Source organism: Rana temporaria, chromosome 5 (genome assembly GCF_905171775.1).
Source record: "Rana temporaria chromosome 5, aRanTem1.1, whole genome shotgun sequence".
NCBI lineage: Eukaryota > Metazoa > Chordata > Amphibia > Anura > Ranidae > Rana > Rana temporaria.
In genome coordinates, this window is record NC_053493.1 from 331,123,834 (window position 1) to 331,149,702 (window position 25,869).

Sequence of the window (25,869 nt, forward strand, 5' to 3'; positions counted from 1 at the left end):
TTTTTGTAATAAAGGTTTTGATTTATCCATACTATAAAAACTATGTAGCTTTACCCAATTGTTTGCAGGTTATAACTAAGAAAAATATGTTGCAACAGAGAGAAAGCTGAAGAGGACCCTGATATTAGTTTTGCCATCTGGTTTGACAACTGATTCCAGTGCAGTTTGTGACTAATATCTAAGACTAACCAAGCAGATTGAGCTTCTTGGCAAAATCTGTTTGATAAAAAGTTTTGCTCTATTTTTCTTGATTTAGAGGGTGTGGTTTTTGGAAAGTGCATACAGGATCATTTTGTTTAATTTATTTTATGTCAAGCTTTATACAGTATGTGTGCATTTGTTATATGTGTACTTTTTAATTTTATTAATATTAGTTTTATTTTATCTTTGTTTCACTTTGTGTTTTCTCCTAAAATAATGGGAGCATTGGGGCCAATTTTAACATCAGAACAGATCTAGGGAAGTTAAAAGGAGCTTTCATAATTCTCCAGAGCCGTGTACAGCCTTAAAGTGTATGTTTGGGCCAAACAAATGCAGGACAATTTCGCAATGCATGCACATTTTTACAAGTTTTAGTCTTGCAAGTACAGAAATAGACCCGATGATCCTTTCAGAAATTCAGTAAGCTCCTAACTTCCTGTTACGTAACAACACTGCCACTGGTGCATTGATTCTCTTAGAAGCATTGTCAGCTTTGCCTAAATTCTCATCTGTGGACTACAAAACCTTATAACACAACACAATCTCCTGCGTTTGGGGGCTTATGCCGTGCACACACGACCGTTTTTCATGTCATGCATGTCAAGGTGATTTGTCGTGATTCCTCTCAAGCCTGCCTTGCATACACACATTCGTGAAAAAAATGCTCTAGCAAAGCGCATGACATACAACAAGTACGACAAAACATACGACGGACGGACAGAACGAGTGCTCCCTTCTTATAACTTGCTTCTGAGCATGTGTGTTTTTTCCCCCATCGTTAAAGCGTACACTCGATCGTTTTTCAGGGCGTGAAAAAGAATGAAAAAATAGAGCAGGTTCTAAATTTTTTAAAGGCATTTTTCTCGTCGAGAAAAATGCTCTGGTGCATACAGTACACAACCAATTAAAAAAATTGCATTTTTCTCGTCATGAAAAACGGTTGCGTGTACGCGGCATTAGTCTATAGGTAAGTTGTGCAGCCAACCCTCTGGATAGAAAATTCCTGTGGTCTTGCTGCCCACCTCACAAAATGCCCTTCACGGCTTTGGCTCTGAGAAAGAGGGTTCGCCCTTGAAACGCGTTAGCCGATTGCAATGTCACCTGGCCCCTCCAATATCCGGTCCAGGTTGCAGGTGTCCAGAGGCGCAGTTCCATTTGCTGGGGGACTGACAAGCTTTTTTGTATACGTTCTTTTGTGAGTATGACTACTGCTGTTACAGTTTTTTATAAATGTTATCATTGGTAATGCACAAGGCCCTCCTTTCCTCTTTTTATGTTTCAGACTACAAAACCTTGCCTATCCCTGGCCCTCTGTGTTCCTCCCCACGTGCATTAAGTCATATTTTCCCAGCAAAAAATATTGCAGCCTTGACTTCTATGTGCCTGCCCACACACTGTAGTTGTTAGGGGCCTGCCTAAGTCAATAGGGACTAACCTAGGACACCCTGCTGATCCCTCCTCCCTGCAGCTGCCACTGAAAGAAATGTACAAGCCAACTGATGACATTACAGGAAGTAATAAAAACTGTTTCTCCCAACAGAACAAAGTAAAAGAAAATAAATATTGCTGAAACATGCGATAGAGACATGGAAAAAATATAGAGGGGTACATTTTGGTAATGCTTATCCTTTAATTTTATCTTCTGTATTAAATCCATTTTCAACTGAATTTTGAAGACATGAATACTCTCAATTTCACTTTTCTCTGTTCATAAACATATATCCTTTATATTTTCTGAATGTAATATCTTTACCAGGAAACAGACACAACGAATCTGTTTCTACCAGTGGACCATAAAACAGTGGCTGGGACCTTGCTATGATCTTGATGGAGCCATCTTTTCGCATTTCCTCTCATTCTATTTATCAAACTTCAAACATCAGATTTCTATTGATCAAACTTTTCTTTTAATGATGCTTTAAATGGTGCTGCACATAATCCACTTTGATTTGTGTCTGAAATGATTTAAACATGCTCATGTTTGCTTATAGCCAAGCAGAAATGGGTCTTAATGAAAGCGTAGCCAGGCTACATCGCATAATATAATTACTCGATAATACAAATACTTATTAAATATAAACACATATGCTTATTTCGATTTGTTAGAGAGATTTGTTAATTGCTTAATGAAAGATATCTTCCAGAAAGTAATTTGATCATTAGGATGGACAGATTACATTTCCTATGTGAAGATATTAGTATGCATATAGTGAAGTGACAAGGACACCAGAAAATACACTAATGGAGTAAGTGGCACATGCTCACTCACAAAGCTTGAAACACTATAATGACAGCTAATTGTTCTAAAAATACCAACTCCAGTGAGCTTCATTACTAATAAAATGTCCCATATTGAAATGCCAGAATAAACAATCCATATTTATAAATGAATGTGTCTGCAGTCTGAGTTCTTATAAGGTCACCAGGTTTTGTTTATTCTATCTCGCATGGTAAATAGAGGTGGTAAAGCTCTACTTATAGTACTTCAATTGCCCAACACCATTGGGGAATATGGGTTGAACTAAAGGAGCTATCTATCTCAAATTAAAAACAAGCTCATGTCATTCAGCATATATAAATCATGCACCAAATTTAAAAAGCAAAAACATAACAATAAGGTACAAACTGACCACTTTATTCATTTACTTTTCATGTGCCTGTAGGTCCTGCTAAACCATGGCAGATATTCTCCTCCAAAACGTTCATAGGAGGAGAGTCAATGGGCCAAGATGGATTCTTTAGTCAACTGCTGGTTTCTCCATAGAGAGGATGCAGGAAAGTGATATCTAGAATATGATCGCCTAATTCAAACGTACAAGCTTGTACCATTATCAGACTTCAGTTTTAAAAGTTTTTACAGTGACCAGATTGTGCATGATTCAGGTACTAGAATGTCTGTAGATAGCTTAAAGTGATACTAAAGTCTCTTTTTTTTTTAGTTTAAAAATAACAACATGCAGTTGGATTTGCACAGAGCAGCCTAGACATTCCTCTTCTCGGGTCCCTCCCCGGAGCTCCTGGCTCCTCCCCCCTGAAAAGTGCCCCCACAGCTAGTAGCTTGCTATGGGGGCACCTGAGAAGAGCTGCAGCTACGTGTCTAAATGGACACACTCGGGCCTGCCCCCTCTCACTTCTTATGGGCTTACTGAATTTGATTGACAGCAGTGGGAGCCAACGCCATTCCACTTCTGTCTCAGCCAATGAGGAGGAAGAGGCAGCCAAGACTCTCATGCAACATCAAGATGGGGCTCAGAGGAGCTGAGAGGGGCTGCTACACACAGAAAGTTTTTTATCTTAATGCATAGAATGCATTAAGATAAAAAACTTTCTGACTTTAGAACCACTTTAAAGTAGAATTCCAGGCTAAGCCTAACTGGTCTTCAAAAAGGCTCCTTCTCCCCTCCTAACACCTATGCTGACTAACCTGTGTGAAAAAGATGTATATACTTATCTATTTCCTGCTCTTTCCAGTCTGGTCATGTCAGTCAGTGGCAGCTGCATGGGAGAGGAGGGAGTGCTGACAAATGCTTGGCCATGGAGTCTACAGGTGATGTTCCTGCTCTAGGCTTTAGCAGCCATTGTCACGTGCTCTAGGCTGGTTGACACAAGGTATCAGATGACCTAACTGGAATATCTGAAAATAAGTATATATATATCTTTCTTAAACAGGTTAGTCAGCATAGGTGTTAGGAAGGAGGGGATGGATCATTTTTAAGATTAGTTATGTTTAGTCTGGAATTCTACTTTAAAACCGATCTCATAAATAATAACAAATAAGCACAACACAATTCATAGTTGGCCTTCTTTCGAGCTCTCTGCATTTACTTTCATAACATCCTAAAGCTGTAAAGGAAGTCAATGATGAAAGACTTCTTTTTCCCAGGCGCTGTGATCTCAGGTCTGAACAGGAAGCAGATAACTACATATTGCTCAGCACAGTCACTGCTCTGATTAGTGTCTGGGGAATATCACCAACTTAAAATATATTATCTCTACTGGGGCAAATGCCCCCCTGTTTCCTAAATTCAGTCCTCCCCTGATGATTACATTTCATAAACTCACACCCTTACTACATCTATGCTAGTTCTTTACTCTGTTAGGAGGGAAAGTTGGTGATTCCGCTATTCTATCCTATAAGGACAGCCAGTAAAGCTAATACAGAAGCAGAGCAGTAAGCTAGATTTTTATAACAAACTTTGTCAGGCATCGGAGGAAAGTCAGAACTTGCATATTGGAGCACTTTAGGTTTCGGAGCTCTAGGGGTGCACTGAAAAATAACTAAGATGTGCTTGCACAATCTTGCCACTTTATAACAGATGGACTGAATACATACTGTATATGATTTAAAGTGATATTAAACCCATAGGTACCTTTTACACTACTGCAACTTCAAAGTCGTGCGTTTTTACAGCAGCGATTTTGCCGTGATTCGCGGCCGCGATTTTGCCCCGATTTCAGGAAATGCCTGTATAACTGGCATCAAAATTGGACCACAGTAGTACAGGGACTATTTTGAAGTTGGAACGACTTGAAGTTGTACTAATATGAATGGTTGTCATTGGAACTCATGGGGAACAACTTGTCATGCTACTTTGCAGTCCCAAATCGTGGAACAAGTCGTACAAGTGTGAAAGGGGCCTTAGACAGACATTGCCTTTTTTGTTAGGCTCAGTGCAATTAGTAGCAAAAACATTTTTTATTGTGCCCCAAAGTCTTACTTTTTGGTAGTATCTAGGTTTTACTCAATCTGTTCTCTGCAACTCTTCCCTGAACGTCCAGTCGAGGAGAGTGCACTGTGTGGCCTCATGCAATCCACAGAACACCTGGGAAGTGGCTTGGGATGTAGGGTTTCTATATAGTTTCTGCATATACCCGGCTGGGAGCATGCACCTAATGCCTTGTACACACGATCGGAATTTCCGATGAAAAAAGACAGACGGAATTTTTTTATCGGATATTCCGACCATGTGAGGGCCCCATCGGACTTTTTTCCATGTTTTTTCTCTGAGTTTAGAAATGGAACATTCATTTATTTTTTCCCGATGGAAAGAAATCCTATCGGAAATTTCGATCGTCTTTGTGGAACTCCGACGGAGAAAAAAACACACATGCTTTGAATCAAGTCGACGCATGCTCAGAAGAATTGAACTTTTTCTCAGCTCGTCGTAGTGTTTTATGTCACAGCGTTTTGGATGGTTGGAATTTGGTCTGACAGTGTGTATGCAAGACAGCTTGAACGGAATTCCATCTGATTTTATCCCATCGGAAATGCTGATCGTGTGTACAGGGCATTACATGCAGTTGAGCCACACATAAGAAGGAAATTGAGATTACTGAACTTCTGGTGGCTAATTTAATGAAAAGACAAGCTGGATCAAAAAAGGGTACAGCAAACAAGGAACCTTATGAGCAATGCAGCTACATTATTTTATCCTACTTAAAAATATCAGAGTTCAGAAGGCACTAAGCTGTGTTTGAGCCAGAGCAACCATAACATTATCCTGGCTGACACATGAAGCTGCTTTTCATTGAAGGAAACCACTCCTGGTTCATACCTGTCCAACTTTGACAATTAAGTAGGATGTATAGACAGGGGTCCTAATGTTTTAACTTTCCATATGTTATGTTATAAGAATAACTTATAGTCAATATAAAATAATAAGCAATGTGGCTGGTTTAAGCATAGTGGGGCCACATTCATCCGCTTGATGGATGAACAAGATTTTCTAATATACAAAAAAAAATCACGCTTGTAAACTGCGGGCATTCCCTTTTCCACATAAAATGAGAGTGGTAATTTTATTGGGCATAAACTACATTGTATGAGTCAGGCATGACTGCTGTATGGTAGCTTGTACTCACTTTGTGGAGGGCCAAATTTCCCTACATGGCACATTTTCCCTCTTCTTTATCTATTTTTCTTTTAATGCTCTCATATTTAAAAAAAAAAAAGAGCCAGTGATGTCTTCTTAATTTAGGATATCATTGTTATTTGTAATTATTTCAGACCATATGATATTAGAATGTACAGTATCCAAATCAGCAATAGTATGTGAAGGCTAAACAATATGATACACAGTACCAGTAGGTAATCAACCCAAAAAAGTTCAATACACAACAAAAACAGATAGAGGGCCGGATTCAGAAAGAAGATACGACGGCGTATCTCCTGATACACCGTCGTATCTCTGAGTCCGGCCGTCGTATCTATGCGCCTGATTCATAGAATCAGGTTACGCATAGATATGCCTAAGATCCGACAGGTGTAAGTGACTTACACCGTCGGATCTTAGGCTGCAATTCCAGGCCGGCCGCTAGGTGGCGCTTCCGTATCTTTTATGCGTTGAATATGCAAATGAGCATTTATGCCGATTCAGAAACGAACGACTGCCCGGCGCTTTTTTTACGTCGTTTGCGTTCGGCTTTTTCCGGCAGAAAGTTACCCCTGCTATGGGAGGGGTAAGTGCGGCGTATCCTATGTTAAGTATGGCCGTCGTTCCCGCGCCGAGTTTTGAATTTTTTACGTTGTTTGCGTAAGTCGTTTGCGAATACGGCCAGATGTAATTTACATTAACGTCGAAACCAATGACGTCCTTGCGACGTCATTTGGAGCAATGCACGCTGGGAAAATTTGCGGACGGCACATGCGCTGTTTGATCGGCACGGGGACGCGCCTGATTTAAATTTTAGACGCCCCCTAGCCGCGGAATTTGAATTCCCCTGGGGGATTTACGATACGCTGCCGCAACTTTAGAGGCAAGTGCTTTCTGAATAAAGCACTTGCCTCAAAAACTTGCGGCGGCGTAACGTAAATCAGATAGGTTACGCGGATCTAAAGATCCGCTGACCTATCTGAATCTGGCCCAGAGTGTTCAAGGATGACCCACCGGTATCAACATAACAAACCATTCATTAAAATCATCAATACTAATCCAGTATTATAAAAGATAAATACATATAAAAAGTGACTAGACATGATACAAAAAGTAATAAAGGGACATATAGCTAAACAGCAACTGTCAACGCTTTTCACAGTCACCACCGCTTCTTCAGGACTTCATCTCAGATATAACAGATATTGTAAACTTCAATATTGTAATAAAAACAAAACATGGATAGAGAAAGCAAGTCACAACCTCCAAGGCAGTAGGAAGGCAAATGAGGGACAATTGATGGAGAGACTCTCAGAATGAAAGTGAGTATAGAAGTAAATCCTAAAACAATGGACAAAAGAATCATCTAAATGGTAAAGGGAGGCCAAACGATATATATGTGTTTGTAGTAAGCAAATGGTTGGAAGTATCCAACACTGTACATACAAGGGCAAGAGCCCTCACTTTATTAGAATCACAGTGACTTAGGACAAATATAGAGTACCATATCCGTATTTGCAACAGTCGCCATCATGGTTATCCATCTCATTACTGCCATCACTGAAGCCTCATAAACACGACCGGTTTTCCCGGCAGGAAAACTGTAAGGAGAGCATTTGGCCGTGTGTATGCTCCCTAGCAGTTTTGACATCAGGAAAATAGCCCTGCTCTCTATTTTCCCCTTCGGGATTCCCGGCAGAGTGTTTCCTGCCGAGAAAAACGGTCATCTGTATGCGGTGAAAAACCGTGCATGCTCAATAACACTTTGGCGCATGCGTGGTAGCATACAAGGTTAGTGTGGGGTATAGCAAGATGGCGGCGATGGCATTGAATGTGACGAGATACCGGCTCGTTGTAGTCGATGACATCACCGTGTTCTTGCCATTCAAAAGAACGGCGGTTCTTTTGAGTGGCCGTCTGTATACACGGTTTTGCAAGGCAAGCTTGCCAGAAATCCCATCAGGAAATCCAACGTTTTTTTTCCTGACGGGATTCCCGGCCGTGTGTACAGGGCTTTACACCTAAATCAATTACTAAAGTCTGTATTATTAAAGAAAGTATTATTAAAGTATTATTAAAGAAAATCTATGTCAAAAGAAACTTAAAGTATTCCCTTGCTTCAATGGCTTCTCAAATGAACCAAGAATCTATATAAAGTAGAGTTCTATGATATACAAATACTTACTTTGAGAGCCAAAGTCAATGGCAGAGCCCCCTCCTGTACTTAACTATTGGCCTATAAAACCGAACTCCAGGCAAATAGCTATATACAGCTAAAATGCATATACTGGAACTGTAAGAGATCGGTAATTTTGTCCTGTAATCCATACACCTCTGCCAGAAAGCACAGCCAGGGACATGAACCTCTATGAAGATTGCACTGCAGTATCAGCTGCTTGAGTTGTGAAAAGAAAACAGCTGAAGCATTCTCATCTTTCCCAAATCTTTTCCAAATTGTATTATTTCTGCATGACATTTAATAGAACATGGCTTTTCTAGATTTGTATTCAATTAAGCGTAGAGCAGTACATAGTGTCAGCAAACATCTTATAACAGTGTGCTTCTTGTATTCAATTGTCAGTCACGTGACTACTAAAGGCTGAACTCCAGGAATTATTTGTATAGCGTGCTTATATTGGTCCAGCTTGGCACAATGTAGGTATACATTTCTCAAACCTGGTGGGCCATTGGGAAACCTGCAAATCACTGTAGTACTACAGTCATAACCACAAACTTTCAGAACCTGCCCCGGCTCTATGTGAGCCCCTTCCCCTCTTCACATTGACCACAGGGGGTAGCACTGCTGCCATTCATAGAATACCTTTTATCATTTTCAATAAAAGCAAGGCATTTTCTGATTGGATGAGGTAGAGATTGTGACATCACCATCCCTCCTCTTCATCTCATTCAAACAAAGAATGACCTGTATTCATTGAAAAAAAAAATACAAGCCGTTCTTTTATGCTGGTGGTGCCAAGTGGGTAAGCCCCTTAACCTTACCCTCCCAGCACAATCCCCCGCCCCCTACAAATACAGCTTCTGGTATAAATTCTTACCTCCAAATCATTTTACATCACAAATCTCCACCCAATCTCCCCTTCTAGCACAATTTATTTTATCCCCTGTGTGACGGGAGTCACTTTGAACGATGGGCTTGTGGAACCCAGTTTACCTTGGAGAGCACTGGAAGCTCCTTGTCCAGCTCCCCCAGGCCCTCCTATGTGTAACCCTGTGTCTATTAGGGGTACAGGGTGACCGAGAACCCCAGTCTGAACTCAAGAATATATCAAGATAAAGTCCACCGTTTATCAGAGACCATTGGTAGATGGTTTGAGGTGTGGGGGGGGGTTGCTATGTGTTTGTTAGGTGTGGTTGTATCCCATTGTTCTATTGTGTCTGTCTGCCTTAAAATATTATGGGGTGTGCATGTGTATTTACTGTGAGGTGGGAGGGGGAATTCCTTCAACAGCTCTCCCTGCTGATTGGACAGTCTACTGATGAGACGTTTCAATATCCCTGTGTGTCTGTGTATAAATAAAACAGTTGATGGTCAGCAGCCAAAACGAGTACTGCCTAGTTTGTGGTTGCAAGCTGTTGGAAGATCTGATATCTATATTCAGACTGGAAGGGAACGGTGTATGAGAAAACCACTCAAGCGGAGTGTGGGACATTTTGTTACACCCCTCCTCACCTAAATGTCCCCTCCCAGCACAAATCCCTCCCCCCAATGTTCCTTTCCAGTATAAATGCCTCACTGTGTCCATGCCTCACTGTGCCTCTGCCTCACTGTGTCCATGACTAGACTTACGTTTAACATGGGAGTATATAGAAGGGGTGCCGGCTTTGAAAAATCGTTGCTCCCCGGCCGTAGGTCCCCCAGACAGTAAACTTTGCACACTTGTAGAGGAGAACTGGGGCTACAGGTGTGCTATCCAGGGGACCTACGGCCAGCCAGTATCGGGTCCCCAAAGTTACTGGAGAAATTACCGTTTAACATGGAAGTCTATAGAAGGGGTGCCCGACTTTGAAAAATTGGTGCTCCCCGACCGTAGGTCCCACAAACAACAAACTTTGCACACTTGTAGAGGAAGAGTGGAGCTATATGTGTGGGGTCCAGAGGACATACTGCCGGCCAATACCGGGTCCCCAAAGTCCAGAAGATCAGGAGAAAAAAGGTGACTCAAAAAATGTGCTAAAAAACTTGGCTTATACTCGAGTATATATGGTATATTGATTATCTTTCTTTTACTATTTATGTTTGTGTCAGGGGTTCGGACCGTTTTGGTTGCAGCTTTTCTTTATTGATTGTATTTAGTAGTCACTTTTTATATTTATTTTGCTCCACGAGGTGGGAGGATAAATGCAGGACTTTCTCGTATTTGTACAGCGGTCTTAAAAACACAATTTTTGGGGGAAAAATACACTTTTTTAAATTCAAAAATAAGAAAACAGTAAATTTGTACTTTTATATTATTTTAATGGATCAACTATTATTGCTATTATATTGACTTTGTTATTATTACAGAATCGGTTCCCAGACACTAGATTTATGATTATGACATTGTTACCATGAGATGAAATTTTGCAACAATGTATTGTCTGGAGATATTCAGTGTGACCTATGATTGCTATACATTACCATGTATGCTTAACTGTAAATATTAGGTATTATTCTGCACTGTCCAGACCTTACTTGTTGAGACTCATATCTATTTTATTTATCGAATTTTACCATGTGTTTGTTATACCCTTTTTGTACCTCAATAAATGTTTATATACCAGTTGCTCCATCGAAATTCAGCAGTGTGCTTCATTTAAAGTCCCAAACCCAGTCCTCTTCTCCTTCAAGAAAACAGTAAAGTTAGCCCAATTTTTTTGTATAATGTGAAAGATGATGTTACGCCAAGTAAATTTATACCTAACATGTCATGCTTTAAAATTGTGCACGCTTGTGGAATGGCAACAAACTACACTACTGTTTAGAGTTACAGAGGTGGTCTAATGCTAGAATTATTGCTCTTGCTCTAATTATCGCAATTATGCCTCATATGTATGGTTTGAAGACCATTTACATATGTGGGCGCAACATGCATATGTGTTTGCTTCTGCGCACGAGCTCGGAGGGACGGGTGCTTTCCATTTTTTTTTATTATTTATTTTACTTTTTATTTTTTTATTTTCACACTGTCCCTTTAAAAAAAAAAATTTTGATCATTTTTATTCCTATTACAAGGAATGTAAACACCCCTTGTAATAGGATTAGGCAGAACAGGGCCTCTTAAAGGGTGAGATCTGGGGTTAAAAAGACCTCAGATCTCACATTTACACTTAAGTAAAAACAACAACAAAAAAAAAAATCTTGCTCTCACTCAACTTCCAGATCATCGTTCTGGGGATTGGATGGTTCCCCCTTTACCAATGGCTCTGGTAATCAGGGAAATTACTGGAAAGCGGTGGGAGGGGGGGCATCTCTACTGCTGCCTTTAAAAGTCCTTTGGCGAATCCGCTGCTGGGACCACTTTAATCAGCAACCCGGTTCGCCCACTCTTCAAAAAAATGCCTAGCTGCCATAACCCCGGTATTTAACATCAAAGTAATGACGCATTTATATAGAGGGGGTGGTCCGGAAGTGGTTAAAGCAACGTGAGTTAAGGTATGCGTAATATCACACCTCAAGTGTGAAGTGACCCTTAAAGTTTGTTTGAATTTCATTGTGTGCAATGGCAAGTATACAATATAGAAAGCCATAGAGCGAGACTGATGCTTTTGTAGCCTGTAGCCTGTCTAAATATTATGGAACAGAACTTCCTATTCCAAAAACAGGCGGTCCCTGAGTTCCAAACATCCGACTTGCATAAGACTCTTACCTACAAAAGGAGGGAGACAACAGGAAGTGAGAGGAAATCACCCCTAAGACGGGAAATTCACTCCTGTAAGGCCCCGTACAGACGACCAAACATGTCTGCTGAAACTTGTCTGCGGGCCAGTTTCAGCAGACATGTTCGGTCGTGTGTAGGCCCGAGCGTGCAGGATTCCAGCAAACATTTGCCCGCCGGGCCTTTTCCCAGCGGACAAATATTCCTGGACTTGTTTTAAAACAGTCCGCTGGAATCCTGCCCGCTCGGACATGTTCGGCCGTCTGTACAGACCTACCGTACATGTCCAAGCGCCCGCCATCCCTCGCATGCGTGGAATGACTTCGACGCATGCGTGGAAGCATTTAACTGGCAGGCCCGCCCACGTCGCCGCGTCATTGTCGCGGCGACACCGCACATCGACGCGGCGACACCGCGGACACACCCCGCGTATTGTTTACGCGCGGCTTTCTGTACGATGGTTAGTACAGCCATCGTACAGAAAGCCCCCGGGCAGACATGTACGGTGAAAACGGTCCGGCGGACCGGTTTCATCGTACATGTTTGCTGGTGTGTACACGGCCTAAGAGTTATCATGGGATAAAGGTGTCTCAACTGAGGCTTTATCACCAATCCTTGTTTCCACAACAAGCCAAAATGTTCATAATGTAATTGTCACAGCCCAATTTGTAGCGAATTTGCGTGGCAAGTCTCTAGCAATAGCAAAGTTGTAGTGGTAAGTCTACAGCAAGAGCCATGCAAGTCTACAGCATAAAAATTCAGTCACAGTGACCCCTGGTGGTGGGATGACTATTGCACAACATAACTGAACCAAAACTTGCAGCAGACTTGCAGAATGTTTGCAAAGAAAATTGATCTGGAGTCTTGCAATGCGGACTTGCTGCAATTGTGCAACAAACTTGTGAAGCCTGTCAAGTCTAGCAATAGCCTAGCAAGTCATTTATAAACTTGCAGCTCAATTGTTTGCGGTTTGGGAGGGACAGAAAGTGAGATGAACTCTTCTGAACAGGGGCACAGACAGCAAAACAAATGTTACAGCAATGATAACCCTTCCCTATGCTAATCAAAAAACGTAAAAATTATTTTTCTTTAAACAATTTACCTGTTCCAACAAAAAATGTACCTGTTCCAACTTACATACAAATTCAAAGTAAAGCGGAGTTCCACCCAAAAATGGCTTTAAGGAAAGGTGACCCCCTGACATGCCACATTTGGCATGTCATTTTTTTGGGGGGGGAGCGGAAACCCTTTTTTTAGAGGGTTCCAACTCCCACTTCCTCCCGGAGCTCTGCAACGCCGGAAGGAAGTTTGCCTCTCCCCCTCCCTCTTGGCAATCATCTGGGACACATCACAGGTCACAGATGACTGCTCGGCCAGTCACAGTGTGCAGCACGGCTTGCGCAGTGTATGCCCGGTTGTGAAGCCACAGCCAGGCTCCCACAGTGACAATTCCGGCGCCGCAGAGAGGAGGGGTAGAGGAGCTGGGCTTCGTTCCCCTGCTTCGCTGGACCCTGAGACAGGTAATGCCCCATACACACGATCGGAATTTCCATTGGTGTAAACTTTTTCTGACGGAATTCCGTTCAAGCTGTCTTGCATACACACTGTAACACCAAATTCCAACCGTCCAAAACGCGGTGACGTACAACACTATGACGAGCAGAGAAAAATTTAGTTCAATGCTTCTGAGCATGCATCAACTTGATTCTGAGCATGCATGTTTTTTTCTCCATCGGATTTCCATACAGTTTCCGAAAAAAGAGAACATGTTCTTTTTCTAAGTCTGTCGGAATTTCCGATGGAAAAACTCTGATGGGGCACACACGGTCGGAATATCCGATGAAAAAATTCTGTCAGACTTTTTCCATCGGAGATTCCGATCGTGTGTACAAGGCATAAGTGTCCGATTATTAAAAGTCAGCAGCTGCAGTATTTGTAGCTGCTGACTTTTCCTTTTTTGTTTTAGTCGGAACTCTTAGGCCCTGTACACACGACCGGTTTTCTCGGCAGAACTCAGCCAGAAACTCGATGGGAGACGTATTCTGCCGAGAAAACCGGTCGTGTGTACACTTTCCACCGAGGAAACCGACGAGGATCTCGTCGGGCCAAAAAGAGAACATGTTCTCTATTTCCTTGTTAGTCAATGGGAAAAGTTGGCTCCCCGAGATCCTCGGCGGCTTCACAAGGAACTTGACGAGCAAAACGATGTGTTTTGCCCGTCGAGTTTCTCGGACGTGTGTACGGGGCCTTAATGCCGCGTACAGACGGTCGTTTTTTTTTTATGAAAAAAAACGTTGTTTTTAAAAACGTCATTTAAAATGACCGTGTGTGGGGAAAACTTTGTTTTATGTCTTCTAAAAAACGACAAAAAAAAAAATTCGAGCATGCTTCAATTTTTTATGTCGTTTTTCAAAACGTCGTTTTTTGTGTCACAAAAAATCACCGTGTGTAGCTAAAACGACGTTTAAAATGACGTTTTTAAACCCGCGCATGCTCAGAAGCAAGTTAGGACGCAAGTTTGAATGGAACAGAGTGCCGTCGTACGTGCTGAACGTAAACGCGCTTTGCTAGAGTTTTTGGAAAAAACGATGGTGTGTATGCTTCGTCGTTTTTGAAAATGAAGTTTGAAAAACTTCTTTTTTCTTCATCACAAAAAACAAAGTTTTTTACATCACAAAAAACGACCGTCTGTACGCGGCATAAGAACAATCCTTCAGAACCTCATTTGTAACCCAGGGATTGCCTGTAGAGAAAGTATTTTATCTTTGCAGCGCTTTTCTGTTTTTTCCCTGTAAATACTCTATAAACCTATTCAATTTGAACTGCTTTTTGCTTTACGTTATAATTATTTCTTTGCTGTAAAACTGTGTAAATCCAAATGACTGGAATACTAGCTGGGTGTTGAGGTTGTAAAGAATCTGGTGTGTGAATTCATTCTGGAACTGTGCTTTCCCCAGAAGAGTAGAGAGAGCCCTCTAGCTTCCAAATGTGTGTCTTGCTGGATTTCTAAACAGCAAATGTACAGCTGCTTCCCATCTCTATCTGATTGTAGAATAGGGTCATCCCACCACCTTCTTTTCAGATCAATATGATTGGGATAAACAATAGTTTGATTTTGATTGCTGTATATTACGCCTGGGTAGACTCTCTGAATGCAAGTGAATTGCTTTGAGACAATGGGCTGGTTCATCATCCAAAGCGTCCCTTTTCAGACAGCTGCCTCTGCCACACTCACCCTGACAAACGTCCAGAAAAACAGATGGTTTCAGCATTCAACACCAGTTTAGCAAAAACCTCAAGAGGCAGCTATTCAATACAGCTATTTGTCAACCCCGTGGTAATAACAATCCTTTTTTTTTTTCTTCTGAATTAAAATGTTAAAATTCTCCAAACATGAAAAAATGTTCCAAACATAAACACCTTTCCCTTTTTTTTTTTTAGAACGTTATGTATAAATTCATTTAATAACTTTTTTTATTTTTTATGTAATAATTCATTTAATCTAATTTTTAAACATGAATCCTTACACATCCATAAAGTTATAGATAAACAAATTCCTTAAAGCATAACTCCATGAAAAAATGTATTCTGTTCAAGGAAAATACTTACCCGATTCTTTCGATCCTCCCAAAAAACCATGCTCCCCCACGTCCAGTGGTGGACTGTTCCTACCATCCTCAAGTCCAGAGCCAGTCTATGGGCGTGGTGACGTCAGGAACAGTCCATTAAAAAGTCCGCTAGCGTGTGGGGGTGGGGGCAGGAGCGGAGGGCATAGGCATGCGTACAGGGTGTGCCAGGTGTGCCCAAGCACACCCTAATCACCCTGTGTAGCACAGATTTCCCCTACTGTCCTGGTTTCCCCCTCCTTCCCCCACATCGCCTCCGGCTTCCCTCCTCTCTCCCTGGCTGTTGCTTTAGGATGAGTGGGGGAAGGAGTCGGAAAACATGTAATTTACTGACCCTTTCCCTTTCTGAATGAACATTTAACGTGATCGGTAGTGTGTGTTTGAGCTCTGGGGTGCACACCCTAATGCAATAGGCTTGCGACATCTGTGGAAGAGGGGATTGGTGGATTAGGTACAGTACAGACCAAAAGTTTGGACACACCTTCTCATTCAAAGAGTTTTCTTTATTTTCATGACTATGAAAATTGTAGATTCACACTGAAGACATCAAAACTATGAATTAACACATGTGGAATTATACATAACAAAAAAGTGAAACAACTGAAAATATATTTCATATTCTAGGTTCTTCAAAGTAGCCACCTTTTGCTTTGATTACTGCTTTGCACACTCTTGGCATTCTCTCGATGAGCTTCAAGAGGTAGCACCCCATCACTCTCCTTCTTGGTCAAATAGCCCTTACACAGCCTGGAGGTGTGTTTGGGGTTATTGTCCTGTTAAAAAATAAATGATGGTCCAACTAAACGCAAACTGGATGGAATAGCATGCCGCTGCAAAATGCTGTGGTAGCCATGCTGGTTCAGTATGCCTTCAATTTTGAATAAATCCCCAACAGTGTCACCAGCAAAGCACCCCCACACCATCACACCTCCTCCTCCATGCTTCACAGTGGGAACCAGGCATGTAGAGTCCATCCGTTCACCTTTTCTGCGTCGCACAAAGACACGGGGGTTGGAACCAAAGATCTCAAGTTTGGACTCATCAGACCAAAGCACAGATTTCCATTGGTCTAATGTCCATTCCTTGTGTTCTTTAGCCCAAACAAGTCTCTTCTGCTTGTTGCCTTTCTTATGCAGTGGTTTCCTAGCAGATATTCTACCATGAAGGCCTGATTCACACAGTCTCCTCTTAACAGTTCTAGAGATGTGTCTGCTGCAAAAGGTGGCTACATTGAAGAACCTAGAATATGAAATATATTTTCAGTTGTTTCACACTTTTTTGTTATGTATAATTCCACATGTGTTAATTCATAGTTTTGATGCCTTCAGTGTGAATCTACAATTTTCATAGTCATGAAAATAAAGAAAACTCTTTGAATGAGAAGGTGTGTCCAAACTTTTGGTCTGTACTGTATATTAAGTATATATTAAGTATATCTTGGCTCCGAAATCCCTAGACAAAAACAAGCAGTTAACCCATGCAGTGCACAGCTCCACTACATGGGAAAAAATGTGAGTTCTTTTTTAATTGATGATACCAGAATTAATGTGTATCTAAACCCAAAGCCATAGATGTAGTGGCTGCATTTGTTTTCTTTTTTTTTTCAGACTTTTAGGGCCAGTTCACACCAGACGTAGTTCCGTGTGATTTTTTTCTGCACTACAAATCCATGAACAGTGTTTTCCATGTATTCCAATGGTTCTAGTTTCACGCCATGTAGTCAGTTTCTGGTGCAAAAAATTACCGGAAACTGACTGCATGATTGGAATAAAGCCATTGGAATACATGAAAAACACTGGGCATGCATTTTGTGCAGAAAAAAAGCACAAGGAACTACGTGTGGTGTGAACTCGCCCGAATACTTTATTTTCACCTGGTGATCCAGCCAGTAACACTCGTCTTAGGATAGCTACACTCATTTCTCTTTTACACTGTATCCGAGGAGGAGCGATAGAGCCATCCTTAAAGGAGTTGTAAAGGAAAAAAAATGTTTTCCTGAAATGACTGTTTACAGGGTATAGAGACATAATAGTTCACTGATTCCTTTTTTAAAAATGAATAAAAATAGATAAAAATCAATCATATAATGTACCTGCAGTTTCTAGTTTTGTTTTTGCATGTTGTTTCCTGCTTCTGTGATGTACAGAGCCACAGAGCCAATACAGGGCAGTGATGGTTTGGAAAACGAAACCGTTTGGTGCTGAGGGGTTTTAGACACACAGAGTAATCACACCTCCTTGATCAGTGACCACAGAGAGAAAGCTCCCAGCACTGTGGTTATCAGGAAACAGACAACCAGGAAGTGTGGAGATCAGAGAAGAATTACAGCAACTTGAGAGCAAAAACTAACAATGAGGACATAAAAAACAGCACTGCATTAAGGTAAAGGAAGCTATTAAGATTACAAAAAAAAATCCTTTACAAACCCTTTAAAGAGATGCATTATCAATCTGTGGAGAGGGCAGAGCCTGATGAACTAGTAGATTTAGATGGACTTTACATAAGTGACTAACAAATTAACGCTGAACTCCAGCTGGACCAAAAGTAGTGCAGGAAATTTTTTCTAAGTCAGAGCAACTGAAGTCGCACTGATTAGAATGGTTCCAAAGTCAGAGCGATTGTCGCATCAGAGTGAACTGGGCCTAACTCCTGTGTAATTAAACCTATGTACAATGAATTTTAAAGAATTACAGGTTGCTACAATCATCAATTGTGTTCCACAATCATCAATTCAATCAATAATATATTTTATTTATTGAACTGCCACTTTTGCTGGACAGCTTGACTGACAAAGAAAGTTGAAAAATAACAGATTCAGTGGCCAAATCACCAGGTGAAAATAAATAAGAAACTTCAGAAAAAGGAAAGCTACTGCAACCAATACTGGTAAGGAATGGTAAGCTGATATATAATTTTTTTTTTGTTTTAGGGGGGGGTTAGATACACTTTAATCTACCGTAAATAAAGGATTTGTACCTTTGTCAAGTTATTGTTTTTGTCCATGCTCCCGCTGGAGGGACTCTTTAGATAGAATTAATGAACAGATTTTTCTTACTTTCGAATTAACTATGGGAAGGGTGTTTCTTGCATACATTTTAGGGATTTTCTGTATGCTTTATACTGTTAATAAAGGTTTAAGGGTTTTTTTTTTTCAGATTTTTAACCTGCTAGACTGAGGCACAGGATGTTTAAGTGATATTAACCACATCAATACAGGGCACTTTGAATGATAATTGTGCGGTCATGCAACACTTTACCCAAACAACATTTTTATAATTTTTTCCCCACAAATAGAGCTTTCTTTTAGTGGTATTTGTTTACCACTGGGGTTCTTATTTTTTGCGCTGCAAATAAAAAAAAAAACACTTTGGAAAAAAATAGTTTTTCTTTGTTTCTGTTAAAACTTTGTAAATAAGTACGTTTTATCCTTCACTGATGAGGCAGTACTGATTGGCACTGATGAGGTGGCACTGATGATGAGGCACTTATATGCAGCACTGATGAGCACTGATGGGCAGAGATAGGTGACACTGATGGGCACTCATAGGCTGCACTGATGGTCACTCCTAGGCAGGGTTGGTGGGCACTTATAGGCAGCACTGACGGGCACTGATGGGCGACACTGATAGATGGCACTGTTAGGAAGCACTACTGATCAGGAGATGCTGGCAGGTATCACTGATTGGCACAGAGTGCCAACCCTAATGGGCACTGATTGGCATACCTGGTGGTCATCCCTGGTGGTCATGGGTGGGCATTCTTGATGGGTCTGCACTGGTAATGACACCAAGAGAAAAAAGGTAACAGGGAAGGACCTCCAGCACACAGTGTGTGATTCACTGCCTCAACTCTATTCCTATGTGCTGTGTGAAGGAGGGTGTGATGGATTGTGATTCGACACAAGCAAACAGCAGGTCCCAGCCATGAATCTTTAAGTCAAATTGCAGGGAAGTAGGCGAGCTAGAGCATGTGCGTGTGCCCGAAACCCTAAAAGGCAGCGACATACATGTAGCTGCCGTCCCGTTACCGTAAATGTACTGAAGCAGGTCAGCATATGGTTAATTACCAATGGTATTTGTAATATGAAGCATGGATGTACTGCCACTTATCACTGATGCATTAGTGACCAGAGGCAGTTAATTGACCCCTTTGTGCTGTATTAGTGGCACCAGTATCAGTGTTTGTAAACCCCTACATGCTGCAGCATAAAAGTTATTATCACTGACAGAACTTAACCAGTTCTGCCCCAGCCAGTTCACACTGACATAACAGAAAATGTATCTGCCAAGCTTTTTACTTGTTCAATACACACTGGCAGGGCTGGTACAAGGATTTTTGACACCCTAGGCGAAGCCTCATTTTGACACCCCCCCCCCCCCCCGTGCCATTCGCTCCGCCCCTCACTGAGATTTTTGCGGTGCTTCTTCACCTATTTCTTCTGCTGTGGTCCACAGGCCTGCACCTGTGCCTCTGGACCCGGCCAAAAGACAACTAGAGGATGGCGTTGGCTCACTTCCTCACGCCAGCCGTGGTCCACAGGCTAGAGCAATATACAGAGAGGCCAACTGTGTAACTGCCTGTCTGTACGAGCGACAGATACACTGACAATGCTACACTCCTAGAAAAAAAACAATAAAAAATGCACATTTTTTGACCTGCAAAAAGATCTGCATTTATTTTTATTTTTTTACAAAACTGGATTTGAACCTCCACACCTCAAATCACCCCAATTCCTGTATTTTTAGGTCTCAGATCACCACAATTCTTCCACCTTTACACCTCTGATCACCCCATCACTGTATCATCCAGAACGCCTATTCCCCTCTCTACCCCCCACCTTTGTTCCCCTTAAACCCCCCCCCACACACACACACACACACATCAGTTCCTATATGTACCCCCTGTACATCTGTTCCTTCCCCCACCCAATCAGTTCCTCTTTGTAACACCCCCCCTCCAACACACACACATCTGTCCCCCCTCCGTACCCACCTGCACATCTGTCCCCCCCCACATACACACCAGTTCCCACTCTGTACCTCCCTGCACATATGTTTCCCCCACACATCTGTCCCCCCCCACACCAGTTCCCACTCTGCCCCCCCAGTTCCCACTTTGTACCCTCCCCACACACACATCTGTCCCCCCCCACACACCAGTTCCCACTCTGTACCCCTCTGCACATCTGCCCCCATCTGTCCCCCCCCACACACCTTTTTCCCACTCTATTCCCCCCCCCACACACACACACCTGTCCCCCCCCACACACCAGGTCCCACTCTGTACCCCCCCCCCACACACACACACACCTGTCTCTGCCCACACCAGTTCCCACTTTGTACCCTCCCCACACACACACATCTGTCCCCCCCCCACACACCAGTTCCCACACTGTACCCCTCTGCACATCTGCCCCCCCACACCAGTTCCCACTCTGTACCCCTCCCCACACACACACATCTGCTCCCCCACACACCAGTTCCCACTCTGTACCCCTCTGCCCCCCCACACCAGTTCCCACTCTGTACCCGTCCACACACACACGTCCCCCTCCACACCAGTTCCCACTCTGTACCCCCATGCACATCTGCCCCCCCCCACAGAAGTTCCCACTCTGCCCCCCCCCAGTCCCCACTCTGTTCCCCCCCTACACACACACACACACCTGTCCCCCCCCCACACACCAGGTCCCACTCTGTACCCCCCCCCCTCACACACACACCTGTCTCCGCCCACACCAGTTCCCACTCTGTACCCCTCCACACACACACATATATGTCCCCCCCCACCAGTTCGCACTCTGTTCCCCCTCCAGTTCCCACTCTGTACCCCCATGCACATCTGCCCCCCCCACTGCAGCTCCCACTCTGTCCCCCCCAGTCTCCACTCTGTACCCCCCCACACAGTCACACACACCTGTTGTCCGCCCACACCAGTTCCCACTCTGTACCACACACACAATCTGCCTCCCCACACACGTTCCCACTCTGTAACCCCCCCCCCCCCTACACACACATATCTGCCCCCCCCACACAAACCAGTTCCCCCTCTGTACACAAAGTTAAACTTGACAGCACAGCAGAGTACATTTTATAATTTCTTGTGACAGTGTGCAGGCTGCAGCACTGAGTGTCCTGCCTGTGCTTCTATTGTGTACCTGAGCCAGCGGGGGTTAAGTCTTTTCTGAAGGAGAACAGCGCTACTGCCCGTCTGTCTACTCCTCTAAAAACAGATCCCGACCCCGAGCGACCAGGAGGAGGGGGGGAGGCGGGGGTGCATCGGACATCGCGGCTTGCATGCAGGGCTTCAGTCTATGATCTCACCAGCCCTGGCCGGTGTAGCATTCAACTTCCACCATAAATCATCATCAAGTCATCACCTTCATCACGCTATTCTCGGCCAGCTGCTGTCCCAGCTCTCTCCCCTCATCTCACTGCCGCTGCTACGGCGCTGCAGGCTGGCAATATCGTGATGAAGGTGATGTCTTCACGGCGCAAACCGCCTCCTAGCCTGGCGGCGAATCCCCAGCGAGTGGCTGGGGATCCGGATTTTGCCGCTCCCCCTACTCTGGCGCTCTAGGCAGCCGCCTGACTCGCCTATGCCTAGCGCCGGCCCTGCACACTGGTTCCTCTAGGTTGAAGCGCCGGCAGCACTCTAGTCTCCTCTCTTATCCTCCCAGCCTCTCAATGACATCACGGCAAGCCAGGACTAGGAAGTGCCTGTTGAATGGAGATCACTTCGTCTGACAGGCAAGTAAAGGGTCGGCACTAGGCTTGTGCCGTTTGCGAGAGCGCGCTCGGCATAGTGCTGCAACTCTGGCTCTGCAAGTATTGTAGCGTGACCAGCGGTAGTGTACTTGTCCAGCCCAGCTAAAGCAAGATTTTAGCAGCATACTTCCCCTCGCCTGCGCCCCCCTATAGTAAATTGTGCCACCCAGGGCTTCTTCCCCTTCTGCCCACTCCCTCTTGTCCAGGCCCTGAATCCTGTGTAAATTCTGCACTTTGTATGGATGTAGAGAAGAGAGGGCTGGAGGTAAACAGGTACAACTTGTTTATCTCCACCTGTTTCAGGCCAATCTGAAGATTCATCCCGCAACAACATGGATGCCCCCGCCCATTCTGGGTCAATCCATCACCCCCAGCACCAAAGTCAAAAGTCTCAGAGTCATCTTCGACACCTACATGACAATGGATGCACAAATAGGGTCAGTAGTCAACGGATCGCACCATCTGCTGCGCCTTCTTCGCAGACTCACTCCCTTTATCCCAAAAAAAGACATAGCAGTTGTGGTGGGGACACTTATCAACTTCAGACTCGCTATGCAAATGCCCTCTATCTTGGACTCCCAAAATACCAAATCACTTGTCTGCAAGTCGTTCAAAATACGGGCGCTCGACTTGGACCCAGACTATGGAACGCTCTACCAACCACCATGCGATTGGAGGTAAACCACCTGGCCTTCAGGAGAAAGATCAAGACCCATCTCTTCTGAGGGCCCAGGGAATGAATACCAAGTGCCCAGAGGCGATTCAGTTCGCATGTGTTGCGCTATATAAGTTTCTCACTCACTCACTCACTCAACTTATCACCTGAGGCCAGTCACTTCACTGGGTATATGTGAAAGTTTACAACCACTTTAACTGTGGTGGCTCCACTCTTTGCCATAAAGGCTGGGCATTGTCACGGATAATGTGTGTGTCACGAGCTGGTGGAGGTTAATCAATGCCTTGTTGCTTCCTCAAAATTACTTGGTAGTCAGAGCCAGTACAGGTGTCACTGGAAAGTGATAAGACATGATCCTTCTGTTGTTTTTTTTTATAATATTTCTTTGGGGGGGGGGGCTAGTGAAGTAATTTTGCCTCTGGCCATGAGATGGTGCTAGCTCACATGTGAATCAATACAAGTTCCCCTATGCTGTCCCCTCCTTCCAACTGTACATCCAAATGCGAGGAGCCAAGTCATGTTCAAAACAACCCACATCCAGGGACTGCTACTTTTAACCAGTTTTAGGATATTTGGTAATTTTTTAAATACAGAAAAGGAGTGGGAAGGTATGCAGGGAGGAGAAACAATCTGTGAAATAATCCTGGAGTTGGGATTTAAATTATGTCTGAATATAATAAGCAACCTATTTCAATAGAAAGGGCTATTAAAAAATGCAAAATAATCACAACAACCAAACCCTCCAAAGCACAGTTCAGTACCTTTATCTATCTTTATGTATCTTTGTTAAGCAGAGCAAACTTTTCATGAAGACGGTATTATGCTTTTGTGGGTAATGTAGCATTTTAAACCAAAAATCTTCTCAAAGCATCCATACCTAAATCTTTTACATTACATTTAGCTCTTTAAGACTCTAAGCTATCGCTGTCAGGTTTACTAGGTCTCCAATTCCGGCCCTGCACAAGCACTGTCCACAAATAGGGTGCCGCAAAAAGCATCTCTGCGTCATGGAATGAGACGATACTACAGCAGTCACGAAGTACTGCATGCAAACACAGACTAAACCTAGATAAGCATAAAATTTAGCCTACAGCTAGGAAATGTTCTACGTGGCACACTTTATTATTTTAACAGGAGAAGCATGTAAAGCGCAGTAATGGCTACAATGCATTCCTATGGTCTGGAGGACTCTAACAGGCCTGTGACTTTAATAGTAATAATTGATTTCACTGCCCAGCAAACCAGATGCCTTTAGTTTAAAGAAACAATTTACAGATCACATCAAGTGCAGCGTAAAGTTTGGACAGGAGCATAGCCTTGCATATTTAGGGCTCCGGGCTTATAAAATACACAGAATTAGAAGATATGGACACAGGCTAAATTAACCAGCACTGAAATATGGAAGTAGGAAAATGGGGTCAAATCCTGTACAGAGTAAACATTGTTCTGGCTGATTTGCAGTGGCAGAAAAAATGCAAAACATTAAAGAAGCTTTTAGAGCGAAGAAAGCAGCAACTATTGGAAAGGCAACATTACAAATAAACATTCCAGGCAAATAAACGTATTCCCAAAGCAAACATAAATGGCTAAAGTCTACTTGTATTTTTTTATTTTTGTATTATTCTATTTTCAGTAGTCAGAATAATAAGAACCTTCAATTTTCTCAATGTTTTATAAATTCCTGCCAATGGGACTACACTGCTGTCTCAGCCATTGAGGAGGGAGAGCCCTGGATGGCCAAGACACTCGTGAACATCGCTGAACAGAGAAGGGGCTCAGGTAAGTATGAGGCCCCATACACACGATAGAATCCATCCGCAGATAAATCCCAGCAAATGGGTTTCTGCGGATAGATCCTATGGTGTGTACACGCCAGCGGATCTGTTTCCGCGGAGAAATCTCCTCTGGGATGGATTCCAGCAGATCGGATATTTGCTGACATGCACAACAAATCCATCTGCTGGAATCCATTCCAACGGATGGATCCGCTCGTCTGTACAGACTCACCGGATCCATCCGTCCAAAGGGATTCCCCGCACGCGTCGTAATGATTTGACGCATGCGTGGAATTCCTTATATGACAGCGTCGCGCCCGTCGCCGCGTCATAATCGCGGCGACGGCGCGACATGTCATCGCCAGAGGATTTCCGCGCGGATTTCAATGCGATGGTGTGTACACTCCATCGCATAGAAATCTGCGGAAATCTTTGAGAGGATTTATCCGTGGAAACGGTCCGCTGGACCGTATCCGCGGATAAATTCTCTCGTGTGTATGGGGCCTTAGAGGGTACTAGGGTGGCTGCTGCACACAGAAGGCTTTTCATTTTAATGCATAGAATTCATTAAGATAAAAAACCTTCTGCCTTTACAATCTTTAAATCTTTTTTGGGGTTTACATATTATAGTACCACATGGGGGTGATATTGAGATATTGCAATCATTGTGTCACATAATATGTACGCAGAAAGGTTTCAGCTCAGGATAATTGATTGTTTGCTATACAAGTTGACATCTATATAGATTTATGTTACTTGGAGGTACTTAAAACAAGTAAAATATATTTATTTTTACCTTAACCTATAGAAATTCACATTTATGGTCATTAAACATACTCTAATGCCTTGTACACACGATCGAAATTTCAGGTGGAAAAAGTCAGATGGACTTTTTCCATCAGATATCCCTATCCTGTGTAGCCCCATCAATACTTTTTCCATCGGATATTCCGATCGTGTGTAGCCCCATCAATACTTTTTCCATCGGCTATTCCGATCGTGTGTAGCCCCATCTGAGTTTTTTCATCGGAAATTCAGATGAATTTTATCGGAGTTTAGATATAGAACGTGTTCT

General features: G+C 43.1%; 1 protein-coding gene and 1 long non-coding RNA gene across 2 annotated transcripts in view; both read right to left on the reverse strand.

Moving 5' to 3' along the window:
• LOC120941049 (cytochrome P450 7B1) overlaps window positions 1–25,869 on the reverse strand; it is a 272,351-nt gene that overhangs the window by 206,887 nt on the left and 39,595 nt on the right. The gene's annotated exons all lie outside the window — the stretch shown is intronic.
• On the reverse strand, window positions 11,872–22,730 carry LOC120941050. The gene is made up of 3 exons (XR_005749507.1): window positions 22,638–22,730; window positions 21,795–21,796; window positions 11,872–11,882 (listed from the first exon to the last, which is right to left on the reverse strand). It is a non-coding gene; the product is annotated as an uncharacterized LOC120941050 (long non-coding RNA).